This window comes from Eucyclogobius newberryi, unplaced genomic scaffold (assembly GCF_026437365.1).
Source record: "Eucyclogobius newberryi isolate DKJ021-1_F unplaced genomic scaffold, fEucNew1.0.hap1 SCAF_17, whole genome shotgun sequence".
NCBI classification, from domain to species: Eukaryota; Metazoa; Chordata; class Actinopteri; order Gobiiformes; family Gobiidae; genus Eucyclogobius; species Eucyclogobius newberryi.
In genome coordinates this window covers 26,954,667-26,970,644 of record NW_027315801.1, presented here as the reverse complement: position 1 = coordinate 26,970,644, position 15,978 = coordinate 26,954,667, and positions in this window count along the sequence as shown.

Here is a 15,978-nt window from a genome sequence, read left to right as displayed (position 1 = left end):
TCAGAGTAGTGTAGACTCAGAGTAGTGTAGACTCAGAGTAGTGTAGGCTCAGAGTAGTGTAGGCTCAGAGTAGTGTAGGCTCAGAGTAGTGTAAGCTCAGAGTAGTGTAGACTCAGAGTAGTGTAGACTCAGAGTAGTGTAGGCTCATAGTAGTGTAAGATCAGAGTAATGTAGGCTCAGAGTAGTGTAAGCTCATAGTAGTGTAAGATCAGAGTAGTGTAGGCTCAGAGTAGTGTAGACTCAGAGTAGTGTGAGCTCAGAGTAGTGTAGGCTCAGAGTAGTCTAGGCTCCGAGTAGTGTAGACTCAGAGTAGTGTAAGATCAGAGTAGTGTAAGATCAGAGTAGTGTAGGCTCAGAGTAGTGTAAACTCAGAGTAGTGTAGGCTCAGAGTAGTGTACGATCAGAGTAGTGTACGATCAGAGTAGTGTAAGCTCAGAGTAGTGTAGGCTCAGAGTAGTGTAGGCTCAGAGTAGTGTAAACTCAGAGTAGTGTAAGCTCAGAGTAGTGTAAGCTCAGAGTAGTGTAGGCTCAGAGTAGTGTAAGCTCAGAGTAGAGTAGGCTCAGAGTAGTGTAGGCTCAGAGTAGTGTAGGCTCAGAGTAGTGTAGGCTCATAGTAGTGTAGGCTCAGAGTAGTGTAAGATCAGAGTAGTGTAAGCTCATAGTAGTGTAGGCTCAGAGTAGTGTAGGCTCAGAGTAGTGTAGACTCAGAGTAGTGTAGACTCAGTAGTGTAGGCTCAGAGTAGTCTAAGCTCAGAGTAGAGTAGGCTCAGAGTAGTGTAAGCTCAGAGTAGTGTAGGCTCAGAGTAGTGTAGGCTCAGAGTAGTGTAGGCTCATAGTAGTGTAGGCTCAGAGTAGTGTAAGATCAGAGTAGTGTAAGCTCATAGTAGTGTAAGATCAGAGTAGTGTAGGCTCAGAGTAGTGTAGACTCAGAGTAGTGTAGGCTCAGAGTAGTGCAGGCTCAGAGTAGTCTAAGCTCAGAGTAGTGTAAGATCAGAGTAGTGTAGGCTCAAAGTAGTGTAGGCTCAGAGTAGTGTAGGCTCAGAGTAGTGTAGGCTCATAGTAGTGTAAGCTCATAGTAGTGTAAGCTCAGAGTAGTGTAGGCTCAGAGTAGTGTAGGCTCAGAGTAGTGTAGGCTCAGAGTAGTGTAAGCTCAGAGTAGTGTAGACTCAGAGTAGTGTAGGCTCAGAGTAGTGTAGGCTCAGAGTAGTGTAGGCTCAGAGTAGTGTAAGCTCAGAGTAGTGTAGACTCAGAGTACTGTAGACTCAGAGTAGTGTAGGCTCATAGTAGTGTAAGACCAGAGTAGTGTAGGCTCAGAGTAGTGTAGGCTCAGAGTAGTGTAAGCTCAGAGTAGTGTAGGCTCAGAGTAGTGTAAGATCAGAATAGTGTAGGCTCAGAGTTTGTAGACTCAGAGTAGTGTAAGATCAGAGTAGTGTAGGCTCAGAGTAGTGTAGGCTCAGAGTAGTGTAGGCTCAGAGTAGTGTAGGCTCAGAGTATTGTAAGCTCAGAGTAGTGTAGGCTCAGAGTAGTGTAGGCTCAGAGTAGTGTAAGCTCAGAGTAGTGTAGGCTCAGAGTAGTGTAGGCTATGAGTAGTGTAGACTCAGAGTAGTGTAAGCTCAGAGTAGAGTAGGCTCTGAGTAGTGTAAGATCAGAGTAGTGTAGGCTCAGAGTAGTGTAAGCTCAGAGTAGTGTAGGCTCAGAGTAGTGTAAGCTCAGAGTAGTGTAAGCTCAGAGTAGTGTAGGCTCAGAGTAGTGTAGGCTCAGAGTAGTGTAGGCTCAGAGTAGTGTAGGCTATGAGTAGTGTAGACTCAGAGTAGTGTAAGCTCAGGGTAGTGTAGGCTCAGAGTAGTGTGAGCTCAGAGTAGTGTAGGCTCAGAGTAGTCTAGGCTCAGAGTAGTGTAGGCTCAGAGTAGTGTGAGCTCAGAGTAGTGTGAGCTCAGAGTAGTGTAAGATCAGAGTAGTGTAAGCTCAGAGTAGTGTAGGCTCAGAGTAGTGTAGGCTCAGAGTAGTCTAGGCTCAGAGTAGTGTGAGCTCAGAGTAGTGTGAGCTCAGAGTAGTGTGAGCTCAGAGTAGTGTAGGCTCAGAGCAGTCTAGGCTCAGAGTAGTGTAGACTCAGAGTAGTGTAAGATCAGAGGAGTGTAAGATCAGAGTAGTGTAGGCTCATAGTAGTGTAAACTCAGAGTAGTGTAGGCTCAGAGTAGTGTAAGCTCAGAGTAGTGTAGGCTCAGAGTAGTGTAAGCTCAGAGAAGAGTAGGCTCAGAGTAGTGTAGGCTCAGAGTAGTGTAGGCTCAGAGTAGTGTAGGCTCAGAGTAGTGTAGCCTCATAGTAGTGTAGGCTCAGAGTAGTGTAAGATCAGAGTAGTGTAAGCTCATAGTACTGTAGGCTCAGAGTAGTGTAGGCTCAGAGTAGTGTAGACTCAGAGTAGTGTAGACTCAGAGTAGTGTAGGCTCAGAGTAGTGTAGGCTCAGAGTAGTCTAAGCTCAGAGTAGAGTAGGCTCAGAGTAGTGTAAGCTCAGAGTAGTGTAGGCTCAGAGTAGTGTAGGCTCAGAGTAGTGTAGGCTCATAGTAGTGTAGGCTCAGAGTAGTGTAAGATCAGAGTAGTGTAAGCTCATAGTAGTGTAAGATCAGAGTAGTGTAGGCTCAGAGTAGTGTAGACTCAGAGTAGTGTAGGCTCAGAGTAGTGCAGGCTCAGAGTAGTCTAAGCTCAGAGTAGTGTAAGATCAGAGTAGTGTAGGCTCAAAGTAGTGTAGGCTCAGAGTAGTGTAGGCTCAGAGTAGTGTAGGCTCATAGTAGTGTAAGCTCATAGTAGTGTAAGCTCAGAGTAGTGTAGGCTCAGAGTAGTGTAAGCTCAGAGTAGTGTAGGCTCAGAGTAGTGTAAGCTCAGAGTAGTGTAAGCTCAGAGTAGTGTAGGCTCAGAGTAGTGTAGGCTCAGAGTAGTGTAGGCTCAGAGTAGTGTAGGCTATGAGTAGTGTAGACTCAGAGTAGTGTAAGCTCAGGGTAGTGTAGGCTCAGAGTAGTGTGAGCTCAGAGTAGTGTAGGCTCAGAGTAGTCTAGGCTCAGAGTAGTGTAGGCTCAGAGTAGTGTGAGCTCAGAGTAGTGTGAGCTCAGAGTAGTGTAAGATCAGAGTAGTGTAAGCTCAGAGTAGTGTAGGCTCAGAGTAGTGTAGGCTCAGAGTAGTCTAGGCTCAGAGTAGTGTGAGCTCAGAGTAGTGTGAGCTCAGAGTAGTGTGAGCTCAGAGTAGTGTAGGCTCAGAGCAGTCTAGGCTCAGAGTAGTGTAGACTCAGAGTAGTGTAAGATCAGAGGAGTGTAAGATCAGAGTAGTGTAGGCTCATAGTAGTGTAAACTCAGAGTAGTGTAGGCTCAGAGTAGTGTAAGCTCAGAGTAGTGTAGGCTCAGAGTAGTGTAAGCTCAGAGAAGAGTAGGCTCAGAGTAGTGTAGGCTCAGAGTAGTGTAGGCTCAGAGTAGTGTAGGCTCAGAGTAGTGTAGCCTCATAGTAGTGTAGGCTCAGAGTAGTGTAAGATCAGAGTAGTGTAAGCTCATAGTACTGTAGGCTCAGAGTAGTGTAGGCTCAGAGTAGTGTAGACTCAGAGTAGTGTAGACTCAGAGTAGTGTAGGCTCAGAGTAGTGTAGGCTCAGAGTAGTCTAAGCTCAGAGTAGAGTAGGCTCAGAGTAGTGTAAGCTCAGAGTAGTGTAGGCTCAGAGTAGTGTAGGCTCAGAGTAGTGTAGGCTCATAGTAGTGTAGGCTCAGAGTAGTGTAAGATCAGAGTAGTGTAAGCTCATAGTAGTGTAAGATCAGAGTAGTGTAGGCTCAGAGTAGTGTAGACTCAGAGTAGTGTAGGCTCAGAGTAGTGCAGGCTCAGAGTAGTCTAAGCTCAGAGTAGTGTAAGATCAGAGTAGTGTAGGCTCAAAGTAGTGTAGGCTCAGAGTAGTGTAGGCTCAGAGTAGTGTAGGCTCATAGTAGTGTAAGCTCATAGTAGTGTAAGCTCAGAGTAGTGTAGGCTCAGAGTAGTGTAGGCTCAGAGTAGTGTAGGCTCAGAGTAGTGTAAGCTCAGAGTAGTGTAGACTCAGAGTAGTGTAGACTCAGAGTAGTGTAGGCTCAGAGTAGTGTAGGCTCAGAGTAGTGTAGGCTCAGAGTAGTGTAAGCTCAGAGTAGTGTAGACTCAGAGTAGTGTAGACTCAGAGTAGTGTAGGCTCATAGTAGTGTAAGATCAGAGTAATGTAGGCTCAGAGTAGTGTAAGCTCATAGTAGTGTAAGATCAGAGTAGTGTAGGCTCAGAGTAGTGTAGACTCAGAGTAGTGTGAGCTCAGAGTAGTGTAGGCTCAGAGTAGTCTAGGCTCCGAGTAGTGTAGACTCAGAGTAGTGTAAGATCAGAGTAGTGTAAGATCAGAGTAGTGTAGGCTCAGAGTAGTGTAAACTCAGAGTAGTGTAGGCTCAGAGTAGTGTACGATCAGAGTAGTGTACGATCAGAGTAGTGTAAGCTCAGAGTAGTGTAGGCTCAGAGTAGTGTAGGCTCAGAGTAGTGTAAACTCAGAGTAGTGTAAGCTCAGAGTAGTGTAGGCTCAGAGTAGTGTAAGCTCAGAGTAGAGTAGGCTCAGAGTAGTGTAGGCTCAGAGTAGTGTAGGCTCAGAGTAGTGTAGGCTCAGAGTAGTGTAGGCTCATAGTAGTGTAGGCTCAGAGTAGTGTAAGATCAGAGTAGTTTAAGCTCATAGTAGTGTAGGCTCAGAGTAGTGTAGGCTCAGAGTAGTGTAGACTCAGAGTAGTGTAGACTCAGTAGTGTAGGCTCAGAGTAGTCTAAGCTCAGAGTAGAGTAGGCTCAGAGTAGTGTAAGCTCAGAGTAGTGTAGGCTCAGAGTAGTGTAGGCTCAGAGTAGTGTAGGCTCATAGTAGTGTAGGCTCAGAGTAGTGTAAGATCAGAGTAGTGTAAGCTCATAGTAGTGTAAGATCAGAGTAGTGTAGGCTCAGAGTAGTGTAGACTCAGAGTAGTGTAGGCTCAGAGTAGTGCAGGCTCAGAGTAGTCTAAGCTCAGAGTAGTGTAAGATCAGAGTAGTGTAGGCTCAAAGTAGTGTAGGCTCAGAGTAGTGTAGGCTCAGAGTAGTGTAGGCTCATAGTAGTGTAAGCTCATAGTAGTGTAAGCTCAGAGTAGTGTAGGCTCAGAGTAGTGTAGGCTCAGAGTAGTGTAGGCTCAGAGTAGTGTAAGCTCAGAGTAGTGTAGACTCAGAGTAGTGTAGGCTCAGAGTAGTGTAGGCTCAGAGTAGTGTAGGCTCAGAGTAGTGTAAGCTCAGAGTAGTGTAGACTCAGAGTAGTGTAGACTCAGAGTAGTGTAGGCTCATAGTAGTGTAAGATCAGAGTAGTGTAGGCTCAGAGTAGTGTAGGCTCAGAGTAGTGTAAGCTCAGAGTAGTGTAGGCTCAGAGTAGTGTAAGATCAGAATAGTGTAGGCTCAGAGTTTGTAGACTCAGAGTAGTGTAAGATCAGAGTAGTGTAGGCTCAGAGTAGTGTAGGCTCAGAGTAGTGTAGGCTCAGAGTAGTGTAGGCTCAGAGTAGTGTAAGCTCAGAGTAGTGTAGGCTCAGAGTAGTGTAGGCTCAGAGTAGTGTAAGCTCATAGTAGTGTAAGATCAGAGCAGTGTAGGCTCAGAGTAGTGTAGACTCAGAGTAGTGTAGGCTCAGAGTAGTGTCGGCTCAGAGTAGTGTAAGCTCAGAGTAGAGTAGGCTCTGAGTAGTGTAAGATCAGAGTAGTGTAGGCTCAGAGTAGTGTAAGCTCAGAGTAGTGTAGGCTCAGAGTAGTGTAAGATCAGAGTAGTGTAGGCTCAGAGTAGTGTAAGCTCAGAGTAGTGTAGGCTCAGAGTAGTGTAAGCTCAGAGTAGTGTAAGCTCAGAGTAGTGTAGGCTCAGAGTAGTGTAAGCTCAGAGTAGTGTAGGCTCAGAGTAGTGTAGGCTATGAGTAGTGTAGACTCAGAGTAGTGTAAGCTCAGGGTAGTGTAGGCTCAGAGTAGTGTGAGCTCAGAGTAGTATAGGCTCAGAGTAGTCTAGGCTCAGAGTAGTGTAGGCTCAGAGTAGTGTGAGCTCAGAGTAGTGTGAGCTCAGAGTAGTGTAAGATCAGAGTAGTGTAAGCTCAGAGTAGTGTAGGCTCAGAGTAGTGTAGGCTCAGAGTAGTCTAGGCTCAGAGTAGTGTGAGCTCAGAGTAGTGTGAGCTCAGAGTAGTGTGAGCTCAGAGTAGTGTAGGCTCAGAGTAGTCTAGGCTCAGAGTAGTGTAGACTCAGAGTAGTGTAAGATCAGAGGAGTGTAAGATCAGAGTAGTGTAGGGTCATAGTAGTGTAAACTCAGAGTAGTGTAGGCTCAGAGTAGTGTAAGCTCAGAGTAGTGTAAGCTCAGAGAAGAGTAGGCTCAGAGTAGTGTAGGCTCAGAGTAGTGTAGGCTCAGAGTAGTGTAGGCTCATAGTAGTGTAGGCTCAGAGTAGTGTAAGATCAGAGTAGTGTAAGCTCATAGTAGTGTAGGCTCAGAGTAGTGTAGGCTCAGAGTAGTGTAGACTCAGAGTAGTGTAGACTCAGAGTAGTGTAGGCTCAGAGTAGTGTAGGCTCAGAGTAGTCTAAGCTCAGAGTAGAGTAGGCTCAGAGTAGTCTAAGCTCAGAGTAGAGTAGGCTCAGAGTAGTGTAAGCTCAGAGTAGTGTAGGCTCAGAGTAGTGTAGGCTCAGAGTAGTGTAGGCTCATAGTAGTGTAGGCTCAGAGTAGTGTAAGATCAGAGTAGTGTAAGCTCATAGTAGTGTAAGATCAGAGTAGTGTAGGCTCAGAGTAGTGTAGACTCAGAGTAGTGTAGGCTCAGAGTAGTGCAGGCTCAGAGTAGTCTAAGCTCAGAGTAGTGTAAGATCAGAGTAGTGTAGGCTCAAAGTAGTGTAGGCTCAGAGTAGTGTAGGCTCAGAGTAGTGTAGGCTCATAGTAGTGTAAGCTCATAGTAGTGTAAGCTCAGAGTAGTGTAGGCTCAGAGTAGTGTAGGCTCAGAGTAGTGTAGGCTCAGAGTAGTGTAAGCTCAGAGTAGTGTAGACTCAGAGTAGTGTAGACTCAGAGTAGTGTAGGCTCAGAGTAGTGTAGGCTCAGAGTAGTGTAAGCTCAGAGTAGTGTAGACTCAGAGTAGTGTAGACTCAGAGTAGTGTAGGCTCATAGTAGTGTAAGATCAGAGTAATGTAGGCTCAGAGTAGTGTAGGCTCAGAGTAGTGTAAGCTCAGAGTAGTGTAGGCTCAGAGTAGTGTAAGATCAGAGTAGTGTAGGCTCAGAGTTTGTAGACTCAGAGTAGTGTAAGATCAGAGTAGTGTAGGCTCAGAGTAGTGTAGGTTCAGAGTAGTGTAGGCTCAGAGTAGTGTAGGCTCAGAGTAGTGTAAGCTCAGAGTAGTGTAGGCTCAGAGTAGTGTAGGCTCAGAGTAGTGTAAGCTCATAGTAGTGTAAGATCAGAGTAGTGTAGGCTCAGAGTAGTGTAGACTCAGAGTAGTGTAGGCTCAGAGTAGTGTAGGCTCAGAGTAGTGTAAGCTCAGAGTAGAGTAGGCTCAGAGTAGTGTAAGCTCAGAGTAGTGTAGAATCAGAGTAGTGTAAGCTCAGAGTAGTGTAGGCTCAGAGTAGTGTAAGCTCAGAGTAGTGTAAGCTCAGAGTAGTGTAGGCTCAGAGTAGTGTAGGCTCAGAGTAGTGTAAGCTCAGAGTAGTGTAGGCTCAGAGTAGTGTAGGCTATGAGTAGTGTAGACTCAGAGTAGTGTAAGCTCAGGGTAGTGTAGGCTCAGAGTAGTGTGAGCTCAGAGTAGTGTAGGCTCAGAGTAGTCTAGGCTCAGAGTAGTGTAGGCTCAGAGTAGTGTGAGCTCAGAGTAGTGTGAGCTCAGAGTAGTGTAAGATCAGAGTAGTGTAAGCTCAGAGTAGTGTAGGCTCAGAGTAGTGTAGGCTCAGAGTAGTCTAGGCTCAGAGTAGTGTGAGCTCAGAGTAGTGTGAGCTCAGAGTAGTGTGAGCTCAGAGTAGTGTAGGCTCAGAGTAGTGTAAACTCAGAGTAGTGTAGGCTCAGAGTAGTGTACGATCAGAGTAGTGTACGATCAGAGTAGTGTAGGCTCAGAGTTTGTAGACTCAGAGTAGTGTAGGCTCAGAGTAGTGTAGGCTCAGAGTAGTGTAGGCTCAGAGTAGTGTAGGCTCAGAGTAGTGTAAGCTCAGAGTAGTGTAGGCTCAGAGTAGTGTAGGCTCAGAGTAGTGTAAGCTCATAGTAGTGTAAGATCAGAGTAGTGTAGACTCAGAGTAGTGTAGGCTCAGAGTAGTCTAAGCTCAGAGTAGTGTAAGATCACAGTAGTGTAGGCTCAGAGTAGTGTAGACTCAGAGTAGTGTAGGCTCAGAGTAGTGTAGGCTCAGAGTAGTGTAAGCTCAGAGTAGAGTAGGCTCAGAGTAGTGTAAGCTCAGAGTAGTGTAGGCTCAGAGTAGTGTAAGCTCAGAGTAGTGTAGGCTCAGAGTAGTGTAAGCTCAGAGTAGTGTAAGCTCAGAGTAGTGTAAGCTCAAAGTAGTGTAGGCTCAGAGTAGTGTAGGCTCAGAGTAGTGTAAGCTCAGAGTAGTGTAAGCTCAGAGTAGTGTAGGCTCAGAGTAGTGTAGGCTATGAGTAGTCTAGGCTCAGAGTAGTGTAGACTCAGAGTAGTGTAAGATCAGAGGAGTGTAAGATCAGAGTAGTGTAGGCTCATAGTAGTGTAAACTCAGAGTAGTGTAGGCTCAGAGTAGTGTACGATCAGAGTAGTGTACGATCAGAGTAGTGTAAGCTCAGAGTAGAGTAGGCTCAGAGTAGTGTAAGCTCAGAGTAGTGTAGGCTCAGAGTAGTGTAGGCTCAGAGTAGTGTAGACTCAGAGTAGTGTGGACACAGAGTAGTGTAAACTCAGAGTAGTGTAAGCTCAGAGTAGTGTAAGCTCAGAGTAGTGTAAGCTCAGAGTAGTGTAGGCTCAGAGTAGTGTAGACTCAGAGTAGTGTAGGGTCAGAGTAGTGTAGGCTCAGAGTAGTGTAGGCTCATAGTAGTGTAGGCTCAGAGTAGTGTAAGATCAGAGTAATGTAGGCTCAGAGTAGTGTAGACTCAGAGTAGTGTAGGCTCAGAGTAGTGTAGGCTCAGAGTAGTCTAAGCTCAGAGTAGTGTAAGATCAGAGTAGTGTAGGCTCAGAGTAGTGTAGGCTCAGAGTAGTGTAAGCTCAGAGTAGAGTAGGCTCAGAGTAGTGTAAGCTCAGAGTAGTGTAGGTTCAGAGTAGTGTAGGCTCAGAGTAGTGTAGGCTCATAGTAGTGTAGGCTCAGAGTAGTGTAAGATCAGAGTAGTGTAAGCTCATAGTAGTGTAAGCTCATAGTAGTGTAAGATCAGAGTAGTGTAGACTCAGAGTAGTGTAGGCTCAGAGTAGTGTAGGCTCAGAGTAGTGTAGGCTCAGAGTAGTCTAAGCTCAGAGTAGTGTAGACTCAGAGTAGTGTAAGATCAGAGTAGTGTAAGATCAGAGTAGTGTAAACTCAGAGTATTGTAGGCTCAGAGTAGTGTACGATCAGAGTAGTGTACGATCAGAGTAGTGTAAGCTCAGAGTAGTGTAGGCTCAGAGTAGTGTAGGCTCAGAGTAGTGTAAACTCAGAGTAGTGTAAGCTCAGAGTAGTGTAGGCTCAGAGTAGTGTAAGCTCAGAGTAGAGTAGGCTCAGAGTAGTGTAAGCTCAGAGTAGTGTAGGCTCAGAGTAATGTAGACTCAGAGTAGTGTAGGCTCAGAGTAGTGTAGGCTCAGAGTAGTGTAAGATCAGAGTAGTGTAAGCTCATAGTAGTGTAGGCTCAGAGTAGTGTAGGCTCAGAGTAGTGTAGGCTATGAGTAGTGTAGGCTCAGAGTAGTGTAGGCTCAGAGTAGTGTAGACTCAGAGTAGTGTAGGCTCAGAGTAGTGTAAGCTCAGAGTAGTGTAGGCTCAGAGTAGTGTAGGCTCAGAGTAGTGTAGGCTCAGAGTAGTGTAGACTCAGAGTAGTGTAAGATCAGAGTAGTGTAAGCTCAGAGTAGTGTAGGCTCAGAGTAGTCTAGGCTCAGAGTAGTGTAGGCTCAGAGTAGTCTAGGCTCAGAGTAGTGTAGGCTCAGAGTAGTGTAAGATAAGAGTAGTGTAAGCTCAGAGTAGTGTAGGCTCAGAGTAGTCTAGGCTCAGAGTAGTGTAGGCTATGAGTAGTGTAGGCTCAGAGTAGTGTGAGCTCAGAGTAGTGTAAGATCAGAGTAGTGTAAGCTCAGAGTAGTGTAGGCTCAGAGTAGTGTAGGGTCAGAGTAGTGTGAGCTCAGAGTAGTGTAGGCTCAGAGTAGTGTAGGCTCAGAGTAGTGTAGACTCAGAGTAGTGTACGCTCAGAGTAGTGTACGCTCAGAGTAGTGTAGGCTCAGAGTAGTGTAGGCTCAGAGTAGTGTAGGCTCAGAATAGTGTAGACTCAGAGTAGTGTAAGATCAGAGTAGTGTAAGGTCGGAGTAGTGTAGGCTCAGAGTAGTGTAAGATCAGAGTAGTGTAGGCTCAGAGTAGTGTAAGATCAGAGTAGTGTAAGATCAGAGTAGTGTAGGCTCAGAGTAGTGTAAGATCAGAGTAGTGTAGGCTCAGAGTAGTGTAGGCTCAGAGTAGTGTAAGCTCAGAGTAGTGTAAGCTCAGAGTAGTGTAGGCTCAGAGTAGTGTAAGATCAGTGTAGTGTAGGCTCAGAGTAGTGTAGACTCAGAGTAGTGTAGGCTCAGAGTAGTGCAGGCTCAGAGTAGTGTAAGATCAGAGTAGTGTAAGCTCAGAGTAGTGTAGGCTCAGAGTAGTGTAGGCTCATAGTAGTGTAAGATCAGAGTAGTGTAAGCTCATAGTAGTGTAAGATCAGAGTAGTGTAGGCTCAGAGTAGTGTAGACTCAGAGTAGTGTAAGCTCAGAGTAGTGTAAGCTCAGAGTAGTGTAAGCTCAGAGTAGTGTAGGCTCAGAGTAGTGTAGGCTCAGAGTAGTGTAAGCTCAGAGTAGTGTAAGCTCAGAGTAGTGTAGGCTCAGAGTAGTGTAGGCTATGAGTAGTGTAGACTCAGAGTAGTGTAAGCTCAGGGTAGTGTAGGCTCAGAGTAGTGTGAGCTCAGAGTAGTGTAGGCTCAGAGTAGTCTAGGCTCAGAGTAGTGTAGGCTCAGAGTAGTGTGAGCTCAGAGTAGTGTGAGCTCAGAGTAGTGTAAGCTCAGAGTAGTGTAGGCTCAGAGTAGTGTAGGCTCAGAGTAGTCCAGGCTCAGAGTAGTGTGAGCTCAGAGTAGTGTGAGCTCAGAGTAGTGTAGGCTCAGAGTAGTCTAGGCTCAGAGTAGTGTAGACTCAGAGTAGTGTAAGATCAGAGGAGTGTAAGATCAGAGTAGTGTAGGCTCATAGTAGTGTAAACTCAGAGTAGTGTAGGCTCAGAGTAGTGTACGATCAGAGTAGTGTACGATCAGAGTAGTGTAGGCTCAGAGTAGAGTAGGCTCAGAGTAGTGTAAGCTCAGAGTAGTGTAGGCTCAGAGTAGTGTAGGCTCAGAGTAGTGTAGACTCAGAGTAGTGTGGACTCAGAGTAGTGTAAACTCAGAGTAGTGTAAGCTCAGAGTAGTGTAGGCTCAGAGTAGTGTAAGCTCAGAGTAGAGTAGGCTCAGAGTAGTGTAAGCTCAGAGTAGTGTAGGCTCAGAGTAGTGTAGACTCAGAGTAGTGTAGGGTCAGAGTAGTGTAGGCTCAGAGTAGTGTAGGCTCATAGTAGTGTAGGCTCAGAGTAGTGTAAGATCAGAGTAATGTAGGCTCAGAGTAGTGTAGGCTCAGAGTAGTGTAGGCTCAGAGTAGTGTAGGCTCAGAGTAGTCTAAGCTCAGAGTAGTGTAAGATCGGAGTAGTGTAGGCTCAGAGTAGTGTAGGCTCAGAGTAGTGTAAGCTCAGAGTAGAGTAGGCTCAGAGTAGTGTAAGCTCAGAGTAGTGTAGGTTCAGAGTAGTGTAGGCTCAGAGTAGTGTAGGCTCATAGTAGTGTAGGCTCAGAGTAGTGTAAGATCAGAGTAGTGTAAGCTCATAGTAGTGTAAGCTCATAGTAGTGTAAGATCAGAGTAGTGTAGACTCAGAGTAGTGTAGGCTCAGAGTAGTGTAGGCTCAGAGTAGTGTAGGCTCAGAGTAGTCTAAGCTCAGAGTAGTGTAGACTCAGAGTAGTGTAAGATCAGAGTAGTGTAAGATCAGAGTAGTGTAAACTCAGAGTATTGTAGGCTCAGAGTAGTGTACGATCAGAGTAGTGTACGATCAGAGTAGTGTAAGCTCAGAGTAGTGTAAGCTCAGAGTAGTGTAGGCTCAGAGTAGTGTAAACTCAGAGTAGTGTAAGCTCAGAGTAGTGTAGGCTCAGAGTAGTGTAAGCTCAGAGTAGAGTAGGCTCAGAGTAGTGTAAGCTCAGAGTAGTGTAGGCTCAGAGTAATGTAGACTCAGAGTAGTGTAGGCTCAGAGTAGTGTAGGCTCAGAGTAGTGTAAGATCAGAGTAGTGTAAGCTCATAGTAGTGTAGGCTCAGAGTAGTGTAGGCTCAGAGTAGTGTAGGCTATGAGTAGTGTAGGCTCAGAGTAGTGTAGGCTCAGAGTAGTGTACGCTCAGAGTAGTGTAGGCTCAGAGTAGTGTAGGCTCAGAGTAGTGTAGACTCAGAGTAGTGTAAGATCAGAGTAGTGTAAGCTCAGAGTAGTGTAGGCTCAGAGTAGTGTAGGCTCAGAGTAGTCTAGGCTCAGAGTAGTGTAGGCTCAGAGTAGTGTAAGATCAGAGTAGTGTAAGCTCAGAGTAGTGTAGGCTCAGAGTAGTCTAGGCTCAGAGTAGTGTAGGCTATGAGTAGTGTAGGCTCAGAGTAGTGTGAGCTCAGAGTAGTGTAAGATCAGAGTAGTGTAAGCTCAGAGTAGTGTAGGCTCAGAGTAGTGTAGGGTCAGAGTAGTGTGAGCTCAGAGTAGTGTAGGCTCAGAGTAGTGTAGGCTCAGAGTAGTGTACGCTCAGAGTAGTGTACGCTCAGAGTAGTGTACGCTCAGAGTAGTGTAGGCTCAGAGTAGTGTAGGCTCAGAGTAGTGTAGGCTCAGAATAGTGTAGACTCAGAGTAGTGTAAGATCAGAGTAGTGTAAGATCAGAGTAGTGTAGGCTCAGAGTAGTGTAGGCTCAGAGTAGTGTAAGCTCAGAGTAGTGTAAGATCAGAGTAGTGTAGGCTCAGAGTAGTGTAAGCTCAGAGTAGTGTAGACTCAGAGTAGTGTAAGATCAGAGTAGTGTAAGATCAGAGTAGTGTAAGATCAGAGTAGTGTAGGCTCAGAGTAGTGTAAGATCAGAGTAGTGTAAGGTCGGAGTAGTGTAGGCTCAGAGTAGTGTAGGCTCAGAGTAGTGTAAGATCAGAGTAGTGTAAGATCAGAGTAGTGTAGGCTCAGAGTAGTGTAAGCTCAGAGTAGTGTAAGCTCAGAGTAGTGTAGGCTCAGAGTAGTGTAGGCTATGAGTAGTGTAGACTCAGAGTAGTGTAAGCTCAGGGTAGTGTAGGCTCAGAGTAGTGTGAGCTCAGAGTAGTGTAGGCTCAGAGTAGTCTAGGCTCAGAGTAGTGTAGGCTCAGAGTAGTGTGAGCTCAGAGTAGTGTGAGCTCAGAGTAGTGTAAGATCAGAGTAGTGTAAGCTCAGAGTAGTGTAGGCTCAGAGTAGTGTAGGCTCAGAGTAGTCTAGGCTCAGAGTAGTGTGAGCTCAGAGTAGTGTGAGCTCAGAGTAGTGTAGGCTCAGAGTAGTCTAGGCTCAGAGTAGTGTAGACTCAGAGTAGTGTAAGATCAGAGGAGTGTAAGATCAGAGTAGAGTAGGCTCAGAGTAGTGTAAGCTCAGAGTAGTGTAGGCTCAGAGTAGTGTAGGCTCAGAGTAGTGTAGACTCAGAGTAGTGTGGACTCAGAGTAGTGTAAACTCAGAGTAGTGTAAGCTCAGAGTAGTGTAGGCTCAGAGTAGTGTAAGCTCAGAGTAGAGTAGGCTCAGAGTAGTGTAAGCTCAGAGTAGTGTAGGCTCAGAGTAGTGTAGACTCAGAGTAGTGTAGGCTCAGAGTAGTGTAGGCTCAGAGTAGTGTAGGCTCATAGTAGTGTAGGCTCAGAGTAGTGTAAGATCAGAGTAATGTAGGCTCAGAGTAGTGTAGACTCAGAGTAGTGTAGGCTCAGAGTAGTCTAAGCTCAGAGTAGTGTAAGATCAGAGTAGTGTAGGCTCAGAGTAGTGTAGGCTCAGAGTAGAGTAGGCTCAGAGTAGTGTAAGCTCAAAGTAGTGTAGGTTCAGAGTAGTGTAGGCTCAGAGTAGTGTAGGCTCATAGTAGTGTAGGCTCAGAGTAGTGTAAGATCAGAGTAGTGTAAGCTCATAGTAGTGTAAGCTCATAGTAGTGTAAGATCAGAGTAGTGTAGACTCAGAGTAGTGTAGGCTCAGAGTAGTGTAGGCTCAGAGTAGTGTAGGCTCAGAGTAGTCTAAGCTCAGAGTAGTGTAGACTCAGAGTAGTGTAAGATCAGAGTAGTTTAAGATCAGAGTAGTGTAGGCTCAGAGTAGTGTAAACTCAGAGTATTGTAGGCTCAGAGTAGTGTACGATCAGAGTAGTGTACGATCAGAGTAGTGTAAGCTCAGAGTAGTGTAGGCTCAGAGTAGTGTAGGCTCAGAGTAGTGTAAACTCAGAGTAGTGTAAGCTCAGAGTAGTGTAGGCTCAGAGTAGTGTAAGCTCAGAGTAGAGTAGGCTCAGAGTAGTGTAAGCTCAGAGTAGTGTAAGCTCATAGTAGTGTAGGCTCAGAGTAGTGTAGGCTCAGAGTAGTGTAGGCTCAGAGTAGTCTAAGCTCAGAGTAGAGTAGGCTCAGAGTAGTGTAAGCTCAGAGTAGTGTAGGCTCAGAGTAGTGTAGGCTCAGAGTAGTGTAGGCTCATAGTAGTGTAAGATCAGAGTAGTGTAAGCTCATAGTAGTGTAAGATCAGAGTAGTGTAGGCTCAGAGTAGTGTAGACTCAGAGTAGTGTAGGCTCAGAGTAGTGCAGGCTCAGAGTAGTGTAAGATCAGAGTAGTGTAGGCTCAAAGTAGTGTAGGCTCAGAGTAGTGTAGGCTCAGAGTAGTGTAGGCTCAGAGTAGTGTAGGCTCAGAGTAGTGTAGGCTCAGAGTAGTGTAGGCTCAGAGTAGTGTAAGCTCAGAGTAGTGTAGGCTCAGAGTAGTGTAGACTCAGAGTAGTGTAAGATCAGAGTAGTGTAAGCTCAGAGTAGTGTAGGCTCAGAGTAGTCTAGGCTCAGAGTAGTGTAGGCTCAGAGTAGTCTAGGCTCAGAGTAGTGTAGGCTCAGAGTAGTGTAAGATCAGAGTAGTGTAAGCTCAGAGTAGTGTAGGCTCAGAGTAGTCTAGGCTCAGAGTAGTGTAGGCTATGAGTAGTGTAGGCTCAGAGTAGTGTGAGCTCAGAGTAGTGTAAGATCAGAGTAGTGTACGCTCAGAGTAGTGTACGCTCAGAGTAGTGTAGGCTCAGAGTAGTGCAGGCTCAGAGTAGTGTAAGATCAGAGTAGTGTAGGCTCAAAGTAGTGTAGGCTCAGAGTAGTGTAGGCTCAGAGTAGTGTAAGCTCATAGTAGTGTAAGCTCAGAGTAGTGTAGGCTCAGAGTAGTGTAAGCTCAGAGTAGTGTAGGCTCAGAGTAGTGTAAGCTCAGAGTAGTGTAGACTCAGAGTAGTGTAGACTCAGAGTAGTGTAGGCTCAGAGTAGTGTAGGCTCAGAGTAGTGTAGGCTCAGAGTAGTGTAAGCTCAGAGTAGTGTAAGCTCAGAGTAGTGTAGGCTCAGAGTAGTGTAGGATATGAGTAGTGTAGACTCAGAGTAGTGTAAGCTCAGAGTAGTGTAGGCTCAGAGTAGTGTAGGCTCAGAGTAGTGTAGGCTCAGAGTAGTGTAGGCTCAGAGTAGTGTAGGCTCAGAGTAGTGTAAGCTCAGAGTAGTGTAGGCTCAGAGTAGTCTAGGCTCAGAGTAGTGTAGGCTCAGAGTAGTCTAGGCTCAGAGTAGTGTAGGCTCAGAGTAGTGTAAGATCAGAGTAGTGTAAGCTC